The sequence below is a fragment of the Schistocerca serialis genome, chromosome 3 (genome assembly GCF_023864345.2).
Source record: "Schistocerca serialis cubense isolate TAMUIC-IGC-003099 chromosome 3, iqSchSeri2.2, whole genome shotgun sequence".
Taxonomy (NCBI): domain Eukaryota; kingdom Metazoa; phylum Arthropoda; class Insecta; order Orthoptera; family Acrididae; genus Schistocerca; species Schistocerca serialis.
In genome coordinates, this window is record NC_064640.1 from 375,868,631 (window position 1) to 375,887,758 (window position 19,128).

At 44.2% G+C, this 19,128-nt stretch overlaps 1 protein-coding gene, 1 non-coding gene and 1 pseudogene across 2 annotated transcripts in view; 1 reads left to right on the forward strand and 2 right to left on the reverse strand.

Moving 5' to 3' along the window:
* The window catches only part of LOC126470201 (kelch-like ECH-associated protein 1B), a 113,936-nt gene that overhangs the window by 65,525 nt on the left and 29,283 nt on the right, over positions 1–19,128 (forward strand). The window lies entirely within an intron of this gene.
* On the reverse strand, positions 10,684–10,758 carry Trnas-cga (transfer RNA serine (anticodon CGA)). The gene has a single exon. It is a non-coding gene; the product is annotated as a tRNA-Ser (tRNA).
* Positions 18,820–18,937, reverse strand: LOC126471814 (5S ribosomal RNA; annotated as a pseudogene).

A 19,128-nucleotide genomic window follows, 5' to 3' on the forward strand; every position in this document is an offset into this window, starting at 1 on the left:
AAGTTAAGTCCAATAGTTATCAGAGCCATTTTTGAACGTGTAGGATGCGATGGGGAGACATATTAAGCACTTCGACATGCACCAACGGCTATACAGCAGTCCCCAGCCGCGTTGGTGGAGGAATGGAAAGCCCTACAACAACAACTCCTTACCATCCTTGTGACCTGCATGGGAACACATTGTACACCATGCATTGCTGTCTGTGGTGTTCACACACCCTATTAAGAACCATCATGAATCGTGGTGACTTCAGAGGAATTATTGTCTTACAGTAAAAGTTTCATTTCGTTCACTTCATTGCGTATTTCTTACAGTTACTTTATGTACTGTACTGCAGCAGTTCTTTAGATGTACGGTCCAAGTTTCGTCGAGTTATGGTTACTTGACAGTGACACGTCATGCGAAAAGTTACTTTCATGGTTTAGCTGTGCACGTGTCTGTTCCCCCATCGTAGAGTTGTGCGTAGAAGGGACAGCATTTGACGCACGGTACCGAATCTAAAGTACAGAAACATTTTTGGAATTTTTTTTTGTACACGAGGAAGGTCTTAGACAACTGCGTACACCACGGACAAAGTTACCTAGGGATCATCTTGTTTACTGAGCGAGGAGGCACACTGAACAAATACATATTACACCCTCTGGAAGGGCCAAGTTCAAATCAACGTGCTGACTTACGGTTTATATGGTTTCCCAATATCATTTCACACGAGTGTCAGAAAGGTTTCTTTTGCCAAAGATTCCTCCCCGTCGGCTCTACACAGCTATTGCTCTACGAGGAGACAGGAGAAACCATTTTTTGCTCCTCATAGTTTGTATTATCTATATTTTCTGGATCTGTCACTTGAATTACCTTATACCAACGCCGTTAGATAATCCTAGGTGCCCAAATATTTTCTTACAGATGCTGCAATCTGGTTGTAGCTTTGGTGCGGGAAGCCCGTTTCTAGTTAGTTTTATATTGTTTTGCTGATTGTTGAGACGTGATTTGGCATTCGTTATTGGACTAAAATCGGATGAAACAGTGAGCAACTTCCAGGTCTGTTTTGTCGATTGCAGTATTTGGCTCCGTCGAATGGATGGTATAACCGCTTTTGAACGACTCGTCTTCCCAAAGGCAAACCCAATACCGTTGTTTCGTTCTTGCGCCCTCAAATTACTTTATCCACAAACTGTGAATTGTTTCTTAAAGGTATAATTCTTTGTGTAAATCACTCTTATTGTAATAATTTGACAGTCTAGCTTGCTTAAGAGGGCAACCGTCTCAATTGTCTTCATTTTTATAAACGAATAATGTTTATTTCTTCTTCTCATTCTTCTTCCCCCTTCGTTCCAGAAGAAATGAAGAATATATAAAACTTTAAATTGTTAAGCGTTTGCAAATTACAAGGTCAACCCGATTCATATTAATGAACAGTTTGGCAATATGAAGAGGTTGAAATGTCATTTAAAGTCAAATTTTAAGAATAGTCTTCTCCTTAGTTTGTACTTGTTTCTCATCGTTTCGTCACAACATCATCTAATGAAATTACTCAAAAGTTTCAAAGAAATCTATACAAAAAACTTATACTGCGCTTGCTTCTAAGAAATTACTTGTTTGGTCTTCGGAAGCGAGCACTTTGATTTATTCATGCGGCGCTTACTTAGTGATACTGTTAAGAATGGATTAATTAAAACAGACATCTCTCAGATTGCAAACAGTGGACGTTGCACTGAATTTGTAATCAAACTCCTGCATCAGAATATCGCTCACTGCAAGCGATTCAGCATGTTCCGTTGCAAGTAAACATGACATTTGAGAAAAGACTCATTGTTCACTGGTCGTCAGAATTCAAGGGAAGACGAGTTCATTCAGCAGTCACGAAACTACTTTATGGAAACTCATTTGTTATCGTGAAGTGGTGGCAGTCTGTGTTCGTACTTTCCTGATCGTAAATCCAATTTTCGCGTCTTGAAATTGTTTTTCCCCTCTCATGTTCCCCATTTCACTGACGAAAAAGAGACTGTTAGGAAATAAAAGGCTTACCAGCAGTGAATATTAATGTATTAATCATAATATTCCGGTGTTTCAACTAAATACGGCAGTGAATCTACACTGGTGTCCAAAATCAAAGCAACAAACCGCTGTTTCCTCGTCCTGTCCCTAATTCACGACATAATCATACAAACTGTCATTAGATGTCCGCACGATCGTGTATAGCAGGAAAGATGGCATTTCGGTCAACGAACAACCACGCGAACGATGAAACCAGGGCACCTATCAAACGGGGCATTGTTTGCCGGATAGTCTCACATCCACAATCGCTGTGTACACAGTCACATACGGTGCAGTCTGGCACACAGAAGACGCCTACCAGACTCTCTGCGGTGGAGGGCTATAGGAAGAATGGAAGCAGGAAATTCGCAAACTGATATGGCCCGATGGCTTAAAGTGAATCGTTCTGTTATTTCTCAGATGTGGCGATAGTTTATAGAGACCGAAACTGTTTCCCGAAGACCAGTACAGGAGCGACCACGTGTGACACCAAAAAGAGAGGACGGTTATTTGGCTATAAGGGCGCGATGATACCGCCTTAGTACGGCACGGCAACTGGCATCTGGTCTCGCAGCATCCACTGGACGTGGACTGCGTACAAAAGGATTCGGCAGAGTGGCCTTTATTGTCGGGGATCTGCTGTATGTGTATCTGCGACCCGTCTTCGGGTGGAGTCGTCAACATACCACTTGGACAGTCCTCTTCATAAAATTTTATGGTTGAATCGGCAAGGTTTAATTGCTGTCAGATATCGTGACAAGTTCTTGGGGTCTCATGTGCTGTTGTTGCGAGGTACTGTGCGACCAGACTTTGTTCTGATGGACGATGATGCTTGACCTCACAGAGTACGGGTGGTTGACGTTTCTTGGAAACGGAAGATACTGTATACATGGCGTGGCCTGCTCGTTGTCCAGATTTGAATCCCATAGAGTGTGTCTGGTATGCACCAGGGAGACGGGCTGCATCACGTCAGCATTCACCAACCATTCTCCAAGACGTTTCCGCTTTCGTTGTCAGGCCTGTATTGTTAGCAGAGGTGGTCACACCCCACACCGTGCACAGTAACTAGGTGTCAGAACGTGTATGCAAATCAGTTAAGTTGGAAGAAAAGAAGAACATTTTTGTTTACCGTTATGCATGTTGCAGTTGTTTACGTTCTGCGTTCATTACATTGTTTCTACTCTACTATCACCTGTTCATACTGTTTTGTGGCAAAATAAACGCAGCGTTATAAAATTTCCGTTTGTTGCGTTAATTCTGGACACCAGTGTAGATAGATGATAAGCGCTTAGCCCACTCACATCTTTCGCCCTTAGTTATCTCGATATTTTTGGGTTATTACAGTTTCTGCAGCAGATTATGAAAAAAAGTGTAATACAGGACAGCGTTTCTCTGTTCTCTAATGTAATCAGTTCTGTAATCATTTTCGCTTTCATGTGTTGCTGTTATCTGCGGTGTAAGCGAAAAAGATAATCCTTCGCGATATCTTTCACTTATCAAAGTGCCATGTCTTTAGTAATGTATATTTTAAGCAACTAATGAGCCCCCTTCTTTCTTAGTGTCCAAACTAAATGTTACATTACACAGTATCTGTACTGAAAATGTTGCAAACTGTACTTCTCTATTCGAAAGAATGAACAAAACAAATTGCTGTCTTCCATTTTCCTAAATCATTTAAGCCCATTACCTGTATGACTCCTGCAAAAAGGTCGATGTTCTTGTTGTTCCCTATCCTTGTCAAACTAAGCTTATTCTCTCTCTCTCTCTCTTTGTAAGAGACGTTGTACACAAACATTTCCTTTTTAGGCTACTTCGCTCCTATTCAACGCTGGGGTACTTTTCGATTCCGCGACTGTAGAAATCACGTTGTTTTAAGGCGAAGAACTCGTCGAGCCATTTCGGAGCGCATTTTCATCTGGAAAGGGAGTTTCTTGAAGGTTGTTGAGTAGAGAGCGGAAAATCTGAGGGTGCAAGATCATCTGAAGAGGTTGGGTGCGGAATGACTTCCTAACTCAACTGCTGTGAAATGCTTTTTGTCACTGTAGCAGACTGCTGGCGGGCCTTATATGGAGTAGCTTCACTTGACGCAGTCTTCCTAGTCGTTGTTCTTGTAGTGAATCTGCAAGACGTCTCACTTGTTGACAGTAAATGTCAACAGTGATGGTTACACCTCGGGGAAGCAATTCGTAGTACATCACAGCGTCGCCGTTCCACCAGATGCATAACATTACCTGTTGTGGATGCACTTAGATCTTTGTGCGGGGAGTCGCTGCATTGTTTGGGCTCAACCACTCCTTTCTTTTTCTTATGTTAGCATGAAGACACCATTTATAGTTACCAGTAACGATACAGGATAGGAATGGCCGGTGTTGTTCATGAGCCAGGTGATGACGAGCAAGCAGAGATGCACAAATGGTCACCTGCTGGTTTTTGTGATTTTGGCTTACAGCACGCGGTATCCATACACCCGATTTTTGAACCTTCCCCATCGCATGCAAATGTCACGCGATGGTGGAATGATCACAGTTCATCACATCTTTCAGTTCTCGAGTACGGTGACGTGGATCATTGCAGATTAATGCGTTTAAACGACCTTCAACAAACCCCGAAAGTCTTCCTGAACGTGGAGAGTCACTAATGTCAAGACGATCCTCCTAAAAACGAGCAAACCGTTTTCCTACCGTGCTCTGTCCAATGGCGTTATCCGCATACAGGCACATATGTTTCTGGCTGCTTCCGCCGCTATGGAACTCAAATTGAGGAATATGTCACAATGTTCCGATTTCTCCACTTGGCATTACATTTTCTAGCTTCCACAGCTTCATTCGCGATGACAAAATGACAACATGTACACAGAAACAGTAACAGTGAATTAAAAATGGCAATCGACAAATAAACCCATAGCAACGGGAATACCAGCATGCAAAACAAAAACGCTACGAACTTAAGCACCAACCTAATACTTACAAATTAACACTAGTGCTTGGAATTTTGCAGGTTGTCGTAAGGTTCTCCGTAAAAGTTATTTCCTTTTATTGGCGATTAGAGGTTCCATAGGTTTTCATTCAATCATATATCTGAGAGAGTGGCCTGTGTGATAGTGCTTTCGCTGTCATTTTAGTGAGATGGCGTATTTTTAGCTTTTCGGAAAACAATGAATGCAAACTTTACCGATGTAAGTGATTGTTCCTGTGTGCTCCAAAATTCGCTATGTGAAGAGAGCAATCTATTTTCTTCAGGAATGGCGTTACAGAAACCCTTGTTGATCTGAAGGTACACCATGCAGAGAGAGATTTGTTATGGGTGCAGGAGAGAGGCATTCACGCCTGGTGCAGCTATTCTTTCCCTTTACATCTCTTCAACTGTCTTCATCAGTGACTCACGTCATGATACGCTCAACCATTCTATCTTCAATGCATTATGTTCTTTGTTAGGCGTTTTTATCCTTTTTGACTTATTACTGGGCGTCTTCAATCCGTCCTAGATTAGTCCATTCCGAGCGTGGTGACGCAGGGTAAGGCTCATATTCCCGAGGACGGTGGTTCAGATCTCCACAAATGTGATTGCCAAGATGGTTTGTTTCAAAGGGCACGGCCGTCTCCCAATCCGGACTTGTGCTCCCGAGCACCATTATTTCGTTTTCTGTGTGCGTATTGTAGCCATCAGCTAGGACTAAAAAAAAATGGTGCAAACGGCTCTGAGCACTATGGGACTTAACATCTGAGGTCATCGGTCCCCTAGAACTTAGAACTACTTAAACCTAACTAACCCAAGGACATCACGCACATCCATGCCCGAGGCAGGATTCGAACCTGCGACAGTAGCGGTCGCGCGGTTCCAGACTGAAGCGCCTAGAACCGCTCGGCCACACCTGCCGGCAGCTAGGACTCGATCCATTTATACTGTCCAGTCGCATTAATGCGACCATCTGTCAAAAGCCTGAATTGCCTCCTTTGCAGCGCAAGATGTGCAGGAATAGAGTCAGTGAGGTTCTGGAAGGTACCGACAGTGATGTGGAACCATGCCGAGTCCAATGCCATGGCCAGCTGCGCTAGGTTTCTCGGTTGAGGATCCATGGCACGAACAGCCCAATGGAGGTGGTCCCACATATTCTCGAATGGGTTTAAATCCGGGGAGTTTGGTGACCAATGAAGTACGGTAAATTCGTGCTGATGCTCTTCGAACCTCGCACGAATGCGAGCTGTTCGAGCATTGCCCTGCTGATAGAAGCCGTGCACCGAGGAAAAACTAACTGTACGTAGGGGTGGAAATAGTCCCCAAGTACAGATGTATACTTGTGTTGATCCAGTCAGGGAATGCCACGAAAACATTCCCAAACCATAACGCTCCGTCTTGTTGACAGTGTGTTTGCTTTCAGGTATTTCACGCCGAACAAGCCAACAGCCGTCTGTCCAATGAAGCATAAAACGTGATTTATCCGGAAAGGCCCCTGTCGGCACTCAGGTGGACATACAGCTGCGATACTGGCGTGCAAATTCCAGCCTTCGTCGCCGATGAACATCAGTCAACATGAGTGAATGTACCAGGCGTCTGCTGCAACAACGTTCGCTGAACTGTCGTTGAGGAGACACTGTTGGTATCCCCTTGGTTCATCTGGGCGGTCAGTCGCTCAACAGTTGCACGTCTATTCTCCCCTACACACTCCGCGACTGTCGTTCACCCCTTTCATGTACGGCCTGTGCTGCACCACAGTTGCTTCGGTGCCGGCTTTATATGGCGTCATTTTTCCATGTACGGTTTACTTTAACCACGGCAGCATGCGAACAGTTTACAAAATTAGCTGTTTCTGAAATGCCTCCACCCTTGGCCCGAAAGCCAATGATCATGCCCTTTAGGAGTCAGATAAATCACATCGTTTCCGCATTACGACAACGACTGCAGTTTTCCGCGTTCTCCCGATACGCTTTGTACAGGGTGTCACTCCTGAGAGCCGTCAGCCGCATTCTCTCTGGTGTTTCGGCAGATATTTGCAATTTGGTTTTTGGAACGTGTAGCTGGAGTCAGTTCCAACAAATTTTGCTCATCACGTCTTTCATGCGACACCCAGCGTCGACGGAAAGCGTCCCTTTGTTACCTGTCACAAACAAAATGATTTTTAAAGTGGAATTTTACGTGCCCATTCGACAGAGTGGTCAAAAATTAGTCTAGTGCGATATTATTTTTACCGATATGTATTAATAGGGCCAGTAATACACGATGAATACCGAGTACCCCAGCAGCATCGGCATCGCCCTGTGTGCTACCTGCTACCTCCATGTGGCAGCGTGCTGCTCAGTCGCTGCTGTAGTACCGGTTATTCCTTGTTTTTTTACTGCTCCTGTTAATACATATCGATTCAAAAATGGTTCAAATGGCTCTGAGCACTATAGGACTTAACATCTGAGGTCATCAGTCCCCTAGACTTAGAACTACTTAAACCTAACTAACCTAAGTATACCACACACATCCATGCCCGAGGCAGGATTCGAACCTGCTACCGTAGCAGCAGCGCGGTTCCGGACTGAAGCGACTACAACTGCTCTGCCACAGTGGCCGGCTAATACATATCGGTAAAAAGAATATTGCACTAGACTAATATGGTAGCACTTTGTCGAAACGGCACGTAGAATTCCAATTTAAAAATATTTTGGTTTGAAACGGGATACAAACCAAAGCATTCCGTCGACGCTATGCATCGCATGAAACGAGTGATGGACATTATTTGTTTGGGCTGACACCAGCTACACGTTCCAAAACTAAACTGCATACACCTGTCGAAACAGCAGAGAAAATGCGCCTGATGACTTTTAGGAGAGATGCCCGGTACTCTCCACTGCCGCTGTCGTCTGCGAGTGGTTAGTGCTCGTTGAAGTCGAACATAGGCGGGGGTCACATTAATGTGACTGGACCGTGTAATAAAGAAACCGACTAAATTCCTGTTCACTTTCGATTATTACTGTTACGTCGTCAGCGAAACGTATCGTTGTCGTTTTCTGCCTGTCACAAACTCCCACGTAGAGAGAGCTTTTTGCTTTCGTGATGGTCTCTTCCATATGTAAATAAAATATAAGTTGTGACCGTGGGTAACTATGCGTACCACACATCTTGTATAATTTCAGCAGTGGTGACCACACCAACCAATTTCCCATAAAGCGAATGGATTATCCTTCTATCTCTGCATTTGTACCTTTCTGTCTAAGAAAAAAAAATTAAAAAAAAATTACGTTTACATAATCAAAAGCATTCCCTGAAATCTACGAATACAATATATGATCATTGTTTTCCTAAATCTGCCCTCTATTAGTATGCGCAGTGATAAAATTGTTTCGGGAGTGCCCCTGCTTTTCCTTAAACCGAACTGGTCCTTTCCTAATTTAATTTTAGTTTTCCTTTCGATTATTCGATGAAGTACTCTCACGAACATTGTTGTTGCTCGTGATTCCGAATTGATTGTGTGGAAATTTTTATATCAATCCACTCTTACTTTCTTCGCCAGTTTAGTGATCATCTAATGGAATATCCTAAATTACAAGGGTACTTCGAGTACCACTAACTGATCCCTCTCCTTTCCCTGTTTCATTCGCGAATGTCGCATGGGAAGAATGACTGTCTGTAAGCTTCTGTATTAGCTCTAATTTATAGAGTTTTCTCGTTGTGGTGATTTCGCGAGACGTATGTGGTAGGAAGTAATTTGTTGTCCGACTCTTCCCGGAAAGTACTCTCTCAAAATTTCGATAGTAAACCTCTCCGTGATGCAAAACGCTTCTCTTGTAGCGACTGCCAGTGGAGATGGTTAAGCATCTCTGAAACGCTGTGGCGCCGACTACGCGATCCTCTGATGAAACGCGAAAATCGCCTTGTATACCACTTCATTAGTGGATGAATTACATTTCCTTTAGATTCCTTCTATGAATCTCAGTTCTGGCATCTGCTTTTGCTACTATTTGTTTGACGTGATCATTTCACTTACGATCGCTCCGGATAAATACTCCTAAATATTTTGCGGTAGTTACTGTTTCCAGAAATTTGTCTTCAATATTGTAGTTGTACAGTAGTGGATTTCTGTTCCTGTGTATGCGCAATGTGCTACATTTATTTATCTTCACGGTCAACTGGCCGTCCCTACACAATTTATTAGTCCTCTGTACAGCCTTCTGCAAATCATTACTGTCTACTGGCGTTGCTCTCTTCTGATAGACAACTACATCATCTGGGAATTGACTTACAGAGCTTCCTACGCACTCTGGTAGATCATTCTATCAGACGTCCTTGGGGCGCTCCCGAAATTACCTTTACTTCCATCGATTTTATCCCTTTAAGAACGACGTGTTGAGTAATATCTGCAAGGGAGTTTTGAATCCAGTCGCTAATCTGGTCCGATACTCGCTAAGCTCGTATTTTTTTCACTCGTGGGCTGTGTGAGACAGTCGAGGAACACAAGAACCAGAGTGCCGAAGCCTACAAAAGTCTACAGCGCTGTGGATCTCATGGAGAAGCAACATCCCTGTTTCTGGTATCTGTATTGATTTTTAAAGAGGAGGATTTCGTTCTCCAAAAGCGTCATAATACGTGAGAATAAAACATGTCCCATAATTCTGCAATAGATTGACGTCAACAATATAGTCCTATATTTACTCTGCAACTCTGCACACGACAGCGGACGTTCGCATCCGATACCACCGCAGAATCGTCTGAGACTCTGGCTTATACCATCCATTCTGATCCATACCAGAGGAACGCGATCGATCCTGGCTACGATGCTACAGATAGCGAGATTTGCTTGCACCCCGCCTGTGATGTTAGCTGTCTTCACCATACCATCCATCCGCCTGAGGATGACCTTAGAACCCAAGGGGAGGCGTCGTTTGTCCGACATGACCCTCGATTTACAGCCGGTTGCACTCACTGCGCTCGATATCCGCCGGCAAGGCCTCCACTACATCTCTGACGAGATCTCCCAGCAAACACAAGTGCACGCTGGTACTCTTTCCTGACCTACATGCTATTTTCCTGAGGTACTCTATTACTTGCCTAACGCTGGAGCTCCATATGACGATCATACCAGTCCTCTGCACTTGTCCTAATTGGGTAGGAAAATCGGCCACTGGTCCAACAGCTGGCGTTCCGTGCTAGCTGAGAAGTATTATCAAGACTGGGTAGCATTTAATTTAGCTCTTGCCAAGGCTTAAGGAGCCAACGGTGCGGCCTGTTACCACTGCCTTACGCCCAAACACACGCGTACCCACCACTGTCCACCACTCACTCTGGAGTGAAGACAGACCAGTCTGGAGTTGCGTGTCGGAAGTCGCAGCGACAACTGTATCAACAGGTGATTCAACGGCACCAAAGGTGTCGGAGGTCTTGGCTCCGATGCCTCGATGTCGCCACAGCTTTGAGCAGTAGCCAGTAGTCTGCTGACCGTCGCCTATGCAGCTTCCAAATGTTTACGGACAGTGACCACTTCCCTTCGTGTGCCCACACAACAAGCACATACCCTATCCACACCGTACTTTGTAAAAAAAAAAAAAAAAAAAAAAAAAACTCTATGAAATAAAAAAGTACTGACAAAACAGTCTGGACTAGAATGAGATTTTTCGCTCTGCAGCGGAGTGTGCGCTGATATGAAACTTACTGGCAGATTAAAACTGTGTGCCGGACCGAGACTCGAACTCGGGACCTTTGCCTTTCGCGGGCAAGCGCTCTACCAACTGAGCTACCCAAGCACGGTGCGTGAGTCGTGCTTGGGTAGCTCAGCTGGTAGAGCGCTTGCCCGCGAAAGACAAACGTCCCGAGTTCGAGCCTCCCAGATTCCCGGGTTCGATTCCCGGCGGGTTCAGGGATTTTCTCTGCCTCGTGATGACTGGGTGTTGTGTGATGTCCTAAGGTTAGTTAGGTTTAAGTAGTTCTAAGTTCTAGGGGACTGATGACCATAGATGTTAAGTCCCATAGTGCTCAGAGCCATTTGAACCAATTTAGTTCGAGCCTCGGTCCGGCACACAGTTTTAATCTGCCAGTAAGTTTCAGCCTGGACTAGCTAGGATAGAACAAGCAGACCTCCGCAAAAGAATTACCGGATTCTAGCGTTACAAAATATAAACAATAAGAATAAACGATCTCTAAAATCTGATCTGTACGGTTCTCACAATAGCCTAAGATTTCGAGATCAGAAAGCTCTTGACACAGAATTAAATTACTCTGCTGACAACACATGTATCAACAGCTATTTGTCAATATAGACTTGACTTTCGCAGAAGCTGCTGCAGCAAATAAATACCATTGTTCTAAATGTAAATAAACAGTAGTCTGTCAGACAAAAACTCAGTTAATATTCACTTCTTGTCAGAAGTTTGCTTAGGAAAAAAAGGCATTGGACTAAACTAAACGCTGTGTAGTAACACAAACTGTTGACTCTACCGCTACTGGACGCTCCTGCTCCTGGGTTTTCATTCGGAGGCTGTGCATAGCTTCTTGATATGCAGCAATAAATACTGAATCTACCCTATCATCATCTTGCACCGTCTGCTCGTTTTCAATTGGGCTGATTTCTTTTGGGCAACTATATACGAGGGTTATTCCAAAAGTAAGGTCCGATTCGCCGTAACTATTGAAATTTGGCGCCAATGACAAAACACGCATGCGCGCCGACTCCCGGCAAGCCTTGCGCGTCAAACGCTGCCATTCGCTTTGTTACTGTTGCTGAGTGTAGTTCACAGTGTCACTTTACAATGTTTAAGACAATTGATCAGCCCGCCGATTGTGAAGTAAGGGCAGTGATACGGTTTTTGTCTGCAAGAAACAATTCAGCGGCGGAAATCCATCGGCAGATTACTGAAGTGTACGGTCCTAACATAATGAGCGACAGTAAAGTGCGCAAGTGGGTGCGAGCTTTTAATGAAGGACGGGATAATGTGCACGATGAACCACGGTGTGGCCGACCATCAGTGATTTCAGACGATTTGGTCAATGCGGTTGACAAAAAAATTCGTGAAGATCGCCGATTCACTATTACAGACGTAGACATGCATTTTCCGAATGTGAGTAGAACAACTTTGTACAGAATTGTGTCTGAACATTTGAAGTTTCACAAATTGTGTGCCCGTTGGCTTCCCAGGCTGCTTACTGAGCCCCAACGAATGAAAAGAATGGCTTTTGCTCTTGATTTTTTGGAGCGATATCATAAGGAAGGTGACAGTCTTTTAGACAATGTTGTCACAGGGGATGAGACATGGGTTTCTCACATCACTCCAGAGTCTAAACGTCAGTCAATGCAATGGCGTCACACGTCATCGCCAGTCAAGGTCAAGGCAAAGCAGACAATCTCAACACGTAAGGTTATGGCGACTGTGTTCTGGGATAGACGTGGAGTATTGTTAGTCGACTTTATGGAGAGAGGAACAACGATTAATAAAGCCGCCTACTGCGCTACCCTGACTAAACTTCGACGTGCAATCCAGAATAAGCGACGTGGTCTTTTGTCGTCTGGAATCTTGTTGTTGCATGACAATGCCAGATCCCACACTGCAAATGAAACGCAAGCTCTGATCAAGAAATTTGGATGGGAACAGGTGGACCATCCTCCTTACAGTCCGGACCTGGCGCCAAGTGATTTCCACCTGTTCCGTTACTTAAAGGAGTTTCTCGGCGGCAAGCGCTTCGACACAGATGATGAAGTGAAAGAAGCAGTTAAGGACTGGTTATCGTCACAGGCGGCCGATTTCTATAACATGGGCATTCAAAAGCTTGTTGAACGGTGTGACAAATGTTTAAATAAGTATGGAAGTTATGTAGAAAAATAGATAAAGATGTAAGGAATGTAAATAAAACAATTGTTTTGAAAAAAACATTTTAGTTTTGATTTTTTTTTTTATAACCGGACCTTACTTTTGGAATAACCCTCGTAGTTTCTCCCCATAATGTTCGATCTTCTCTCTTTAGTTTCTACGTCCATTGACTAATTACCTTTTCTATCTCTAATCACTGTGCACCTCGTTCTGTGCTCCCTGGAAGGACTGTTAGTCCGTGTGCAGCATCTTGTTTCCGTCTTGCGTCTCTCTCATGGCGGCTTTCTTCCATCTATTCTTCTTTAGTCTCTCTGGACTTCTGAGTAATTTCATTCTTGAATGAACTACGTTGCTGCTGTTCACTTATAACTTATGTATATCTTTGTCGTTTCTGTATTAATTGTGGTATCTCATCTGTTACCAATTGCTATCTTATTTCTCCCTTTTTCAGTCCTAGTACTTTTTCTTTTGCATTTACATTTATTTTAAGACAGGTGCATAGGTTTTCCACAGCAGTATCTCCCTGAAGTGTTGTTTTCTTTTGTCACGTGTTCTCCCAAGAACGTTTAAGTACCTTGTCTAAATCCCAATTTTACAGGCACTTCTTTCATTTCAACAGGCATTTCATTAGTACTAAGTTGTAGTCTCTATTAACGGTAGCACGTGGATAACTCTTGCAATCGTTAAATTGATTTATGAACCTCTACTTTAACGATATGTAGTCAATCTCATGTCTTATTTGATCGCTGAGGATCTTCTATATGTACTTCCTTCACAAAGGGTTCTCGAAAAGTGTATACGCAACGTCTAACTCCTGTCTAGCACAGAATTCTTCTAAGTCGTCTCTTCTCGTTTCGCTTTTTGAGACCGAGCTGCCGGCCGGTGTGGCTGTGCGGTTCTAGGCGCTAAGTCTGGAACTGCGTGACCGCTACGGTCGCAGGTTCGAATCCTGCTTCGGGCATGGATGTGTGTGATGTCCTTAGGTTAGTTAGGTTTAAGTAGTTCTAAGTTCTAGGGGACTGATGACGACAGATGTTAAGTCCCATAGTGCTCAGAGCCATCTTGAGACCGAGCTGTCCCGTAATTTTCTGTTCATTACCTACACGGGCTACTGTATTTCAGTCTCGCATTTTGATTAAATTATCATGAGTTGAATAAGATCATCATACACTTCTTATATTTCACAGCCATCTGCATCTCTGGTTGACATGCGTAGTTGTTATATTACAGTATATGGTGTCTGTCCATTCAGTGTCATCATCAGTGTCCTTTCTGTTTGCCGCAGGCAGTACCTTACTCGGTTACCAGTTTTCGTATTCGTTACAATCCATACTTTGCGCTTCTCTTTTCTGACCCATTATGAAAAGTCCTATGATCGCCATTTCATAGATCTCCTGCTCTGGACATCAACTCTCTCTGATTTCTAAAATATCTACCTGCTTAGCTGTAAATGTTCTACTTTTACGTATCATCTTAATTAGAGTTCTATTCTTGTCTGATAGCTTCTGTCTAGTAGTCGCGCTCGTATATCTAACTGGGGGATTCCTTCACTTCCGGAATATTTTACCCATGAGGAAGCCATCAAGACGTTTCTAACAGATAACTGGATGTAATAAGGAAAGATAATGTGGTGGTTTCCCATTGCCTCCCGCATATGATGCTGTGGCTGTTAACGCTTGAGTGGGTGCGACAGTGTATGAAGTGAAGTGCTCCAACCCCAATAACATTGTCTTGTACCGCTCCATTGTTGTTCTGCAATTGCGAGCCCGTACCTATTCCTTCATTATTGTTTCAGCTAACAGAATGATAAGTTGTGTTGTTATGGTCCAATTGGGCAGCAGTAATACAAAATAAACAGCTAGTGTGTCATCTTAGCGTTCAAAGTACATCGGGCGCCCGGTCATGTGAGTAATATCTCCTTCAGTTTTATTTTGTCACCTTTTATGCACAACAAAATATAATTCGTAAAAAAATGGGTTCATATCACTCTGCGTAGGGCGAGATCAAAGCTGACCGACAGCGAGGTTGAATGACTACTCAGTGAGGATTCAGGTTTCAGTACCGCAGCAGACAACGAAATCCCTCCCGCCGGTGGTTCGAGTCCTCCCTCGGGCATGGGTGTGTGTGTTGTTTTAGCATAAGTTGGTTTAAGTAGTGTGTAAGTCTGGGGACCGATGACCTTAGCAGTTTGGTCCCTTAGCAATTCACATACACACACACAACAGAAATGATGACGAAGAAGTGGAACTTATCACACAAAGTAACCACGATACAGATTCTGAACAGTAACACGCTTACCGAGCGAAGTGGCGCAGTGGTTAGCCCTGTGAACTCGCTTTCGGGAGGACAACGGTTCAAACCCGCGTCCAGCCATCCTGATTTAGGTTTTCCGTAATTTCCCTAAATAGCTTCAGGCAATTGCCGGGATGGTTTCTTTGAAAGGGCACAACTGATTTCCTTCCCCAATCCGATGGGACCGATGACCTCACAGTTTGGTCCCATCCCCCAGACCAACCAACCAACCAACCATCCAACCAACCAACCACAACACGATGCAGTTGATGACCGTGAAGAGCAGCTGTCCACTCGTGATATTTTTACTGAAAAGAATAACACATTTATATTGAAAAATGTGGTAACGTGAGCACAAAAACGAAAAGAAAAATTGTTGCAAATATATTTCCTGGGCCTAAGGGAAGGGATGGGTCGTTTGGGGAAGGAGACCAGACAGCGAGGTCATCGGTCTTGTTGTGTCTAGACAAGACAGCCTAGACACAATGAGAGGAAGCCGAAAGGCACGCGCTAAGCCAAAGCAGGGTGCGTGAGGTCTGAAACAGGATACGTTATGAATGCTATAAAGAAAAGTACGTAGCTTCTGGAATACTTAACTTTAATCCATCCTTTTGGTACATCTGGAGATTGTGGCGATACAAGTGAGACTCTTTAGATACATGCAATGTTACTAATGGCGCCTTGCTAGGTCGTAGCCATTGACTTAGCTGAAGGCTATTCTAACTATCTGCTCTGCTAATGAGCAATGCTTCGTCCATGTAGTCGCTAGCAAAGTCGTCCGTACAACTGGGGCGAGTGCTAGTCAGTCTCTCGAGACCTGCCTTGTGGTGGCGCTCGGTCTGCGACCCCTGACAGTGGCGACACGCGGGTCCGACATGTACTAATGGACCGCGGCCGATTTAAAGCTACCACCTAGCAAGTGTGGTGTCTGGCGGTGACACCACAGGTCTCATCGGATTAGGGAGGGACGGGGAAGTAAGTCGGCCGCGCTCTTTCAACGGAGCCATCACGGCATTTGCCTGGAGCGATTTAGGGAAATCACGGAAAACCTTAATCAGGATGGCCGGACGTGGGATCGAACCGTCGTCCTCCCGAATGCGAGTCCAGTGTGCTAGCCACTGCGCCACCTCGCTCGGTGCCAGAGGAAGACAAGAAGGAAGAGTAACTGGTAAACTTGCTGCAGTACGGCAAATTTTAGATGAGTTTGTGGTGAACTGCAAGAACAATTACAATGCAGGCAATTTTGTGACAGAAGAAGAAAAGTTGCAAGCTTTCCGGGGTCGCTGTTCTTCTGTTCAGTATATTCCTAGCATACCGGCGAAATACGGGACAAAGATTTTTGTTTTAGCAGTTAATAAAACATTCTTCAGAAGTGACACTGAAGCGTATTGTGGGACACCACACAGGACCACACGACGCACTCAGTTCTCTCTGTGGAGTGGCAAGGCTTGTTACTCACACTGAGGGCTGTGGAAGAAACGTTTCAATGAATAACCGGTACACCAGCAATTCTTCAGCCACCTCCTTATTGAAAAAGCGGCTAACATGCATCGGGACATTGAGAAAAAACAAACGCGGGATCCCACAAGACTTTTTGCATGAGAAAGGTAGGGTTGTCCATTCCTCTCCGTTAGATTTCCAAAAATATATGTCGTTAGTTTCATACGTGCTGAAAAAAAGGAAGCATTACTAGTTTCAACTACGCACGATTTTGGAACTGTTGACGATGCTACAGGTAAACCAGAGATAATTCTGCATTAAAATGCAACAATGGGAGGAGTCGACACAGTCGCATACTGGAATGTGCGTATTCCGTCGCACAGGTGACAAAAAGGTGGCCATTGGTCGTATTGTAAGCGCTAATGGATATAGCAGGAATCAATGCTCAAATTATTTTACATGCAAATGAGGTAAATAAAAAAGAGAAGGATTTCTTGAAAGACAGCATTTTCCCTTATGAAGCCTCAGCTAGCGGAAAGAGCGAAGATTCCTTCACTTCCTGCTGGCATAGCAACTTTCCTCGATAGATACAAACGACCACAGGTTGAAAGAATTGAGGAGCCAGCCACCAAGAAAAAGAGGACTGTGTATGACATGTGGACGAGCACCCCTCCAGAGTGTAAAGAAGTACATCGGCCATTCTTTTAACAAATCAATGCCACCCGAAAAAAACTTCGACCACAATCAGGGGGACTTTTAGAACAACCCTATACATGAAGAATTCATTTTCTAGTTGAGTTGAAGGTTAAGTATTCGAGATCTTGTTACAAAACACAGAATATTTCATTATTAATGAAAACGTCTTTTTGTTGATTACTATTGACTGCGTATATAAGAATTAATTTGTTGTTAGTGGATCGTCGGGAACGCGATGAACAGATGGAGCAATCACTATCGTGCTGTTTGAACGCCAGCGTTCGAAGTGACTAGAACATTAGGCAGATAACGTCCCAACTGTTTCAGATAACGGCTCAAGTGCGGAATCGGTGGCTGCGTCTTTCATTCGAGAAGCGGAGAGTCCAGTTATCTTGGCTTAAGCTTTCTCTCGATTTCGTAAATTGCCAGGCTGTTGGGTGTGGGTTGATCCTTACGGCTAAGTGCCGATCAGAGCAGTAGTGGCACATGGACTGCTGTTAAAAGTAGCATAGCTGACAACCCCAAGGTTGTCACTGTATTCTACTAATAACTGACATTCTCTTACTTCTTACCAGCTTATGAGTTGGATCACCTGACAGATTGCAGGTGGACCTATAATTTACATGGAAGCCAAACTAAGACGTATTGTGGTGTTTTTCGTATACACAATAGACTGTCTGAAGAGAAAATCTCGTTATGTGCTAGAAAACGTGTAGCAGCGAACGCCAATCGAGTCTCGTATTTATGGAGATTTAATTTGAAATTTAACTGCCCAATCTGTCCTATGTAGGATTCCTTTAAAATTATATTTAAAAGGGAATTGTAATTGGTTGTAGAGGACAAAACTTTGGATTTCATTTCACATCTCGCGCTGTTCCTTGTGCAATTCGCGCCTGTGAGCATTTGCTGCTGAACAAGCATGACTACACGATTCCTATAGAGAGTGCAAATTTGCTGAGCTTTGCATGCCCTCCCACGCGTCGCTGTAAGCCTTGCACCAACTGGACCACTAGCCACGGCTCGTCAGATCGCTAAAAGGCCTGAGAGCTGAGCAGAAATACGAAGATATCTGCAAGAACCTCAAGAGATTATACCATTCGTAATTGACCTTTAACTTTTACGTCTGTGATTGACGTCCCATCTTACTGTGAGGCCGTTTCAAATAATCCCGTCGTCGACAGGGCGTTAAGCACTCATCTTCCTCGTGACTGAGCGAGACTGTGCGTTGTCCCAGTGGGACAAAACTGGAGCAATAAAGTGACCACTTTTCATTTAAGAAACCAGTCCCGAATTCACTTCAGTGATTTACGCTATCACAAAAAAGCGAAATATGAATGTACTGGAAGGCAATTGTAACTATGTAATAAAAAAAAGCACTCCGTCTTCAGGCCACAAGTGGCCCATCGATACCATCCGACCGCCGTGTCATCCTCAGATGAGGATGCGGAAAGGAGGGACGTGGGGTCAGCACACCGCTCTCCCGGTCGTTGCGATGGTTTTTCTTGGACCGGAGCCGCTACTATTCGGTCGAGTAGCTCCTCAATTGGCATCACGAGACTGAGTGCACCCCGAAAAATGGCAACAGCGCGTGGCAGCCTGGATGGTCACCCATCCAAGATCCGGCCACGCCCGACAGCGCTTAACTTCGGTGATCAGACGAGAACCGGTGTATCCACTGCGGCAAGGCCGTTGCCTTTAAGTATGTAATGTCCTATTTGTAATATTTCCATTCTTCGCTCAGTTAATATTATAATATCTGCCCTCCGTATGCATTTTCATTTTTTCGCATCGCCACATGTAGCGCATATTTTTATTGACGTGTTGACAGAAACACCCTTTCACTGTTTGGAATGTTGTGCTGTGTAAAGCTAAAGCATTTTCTTGG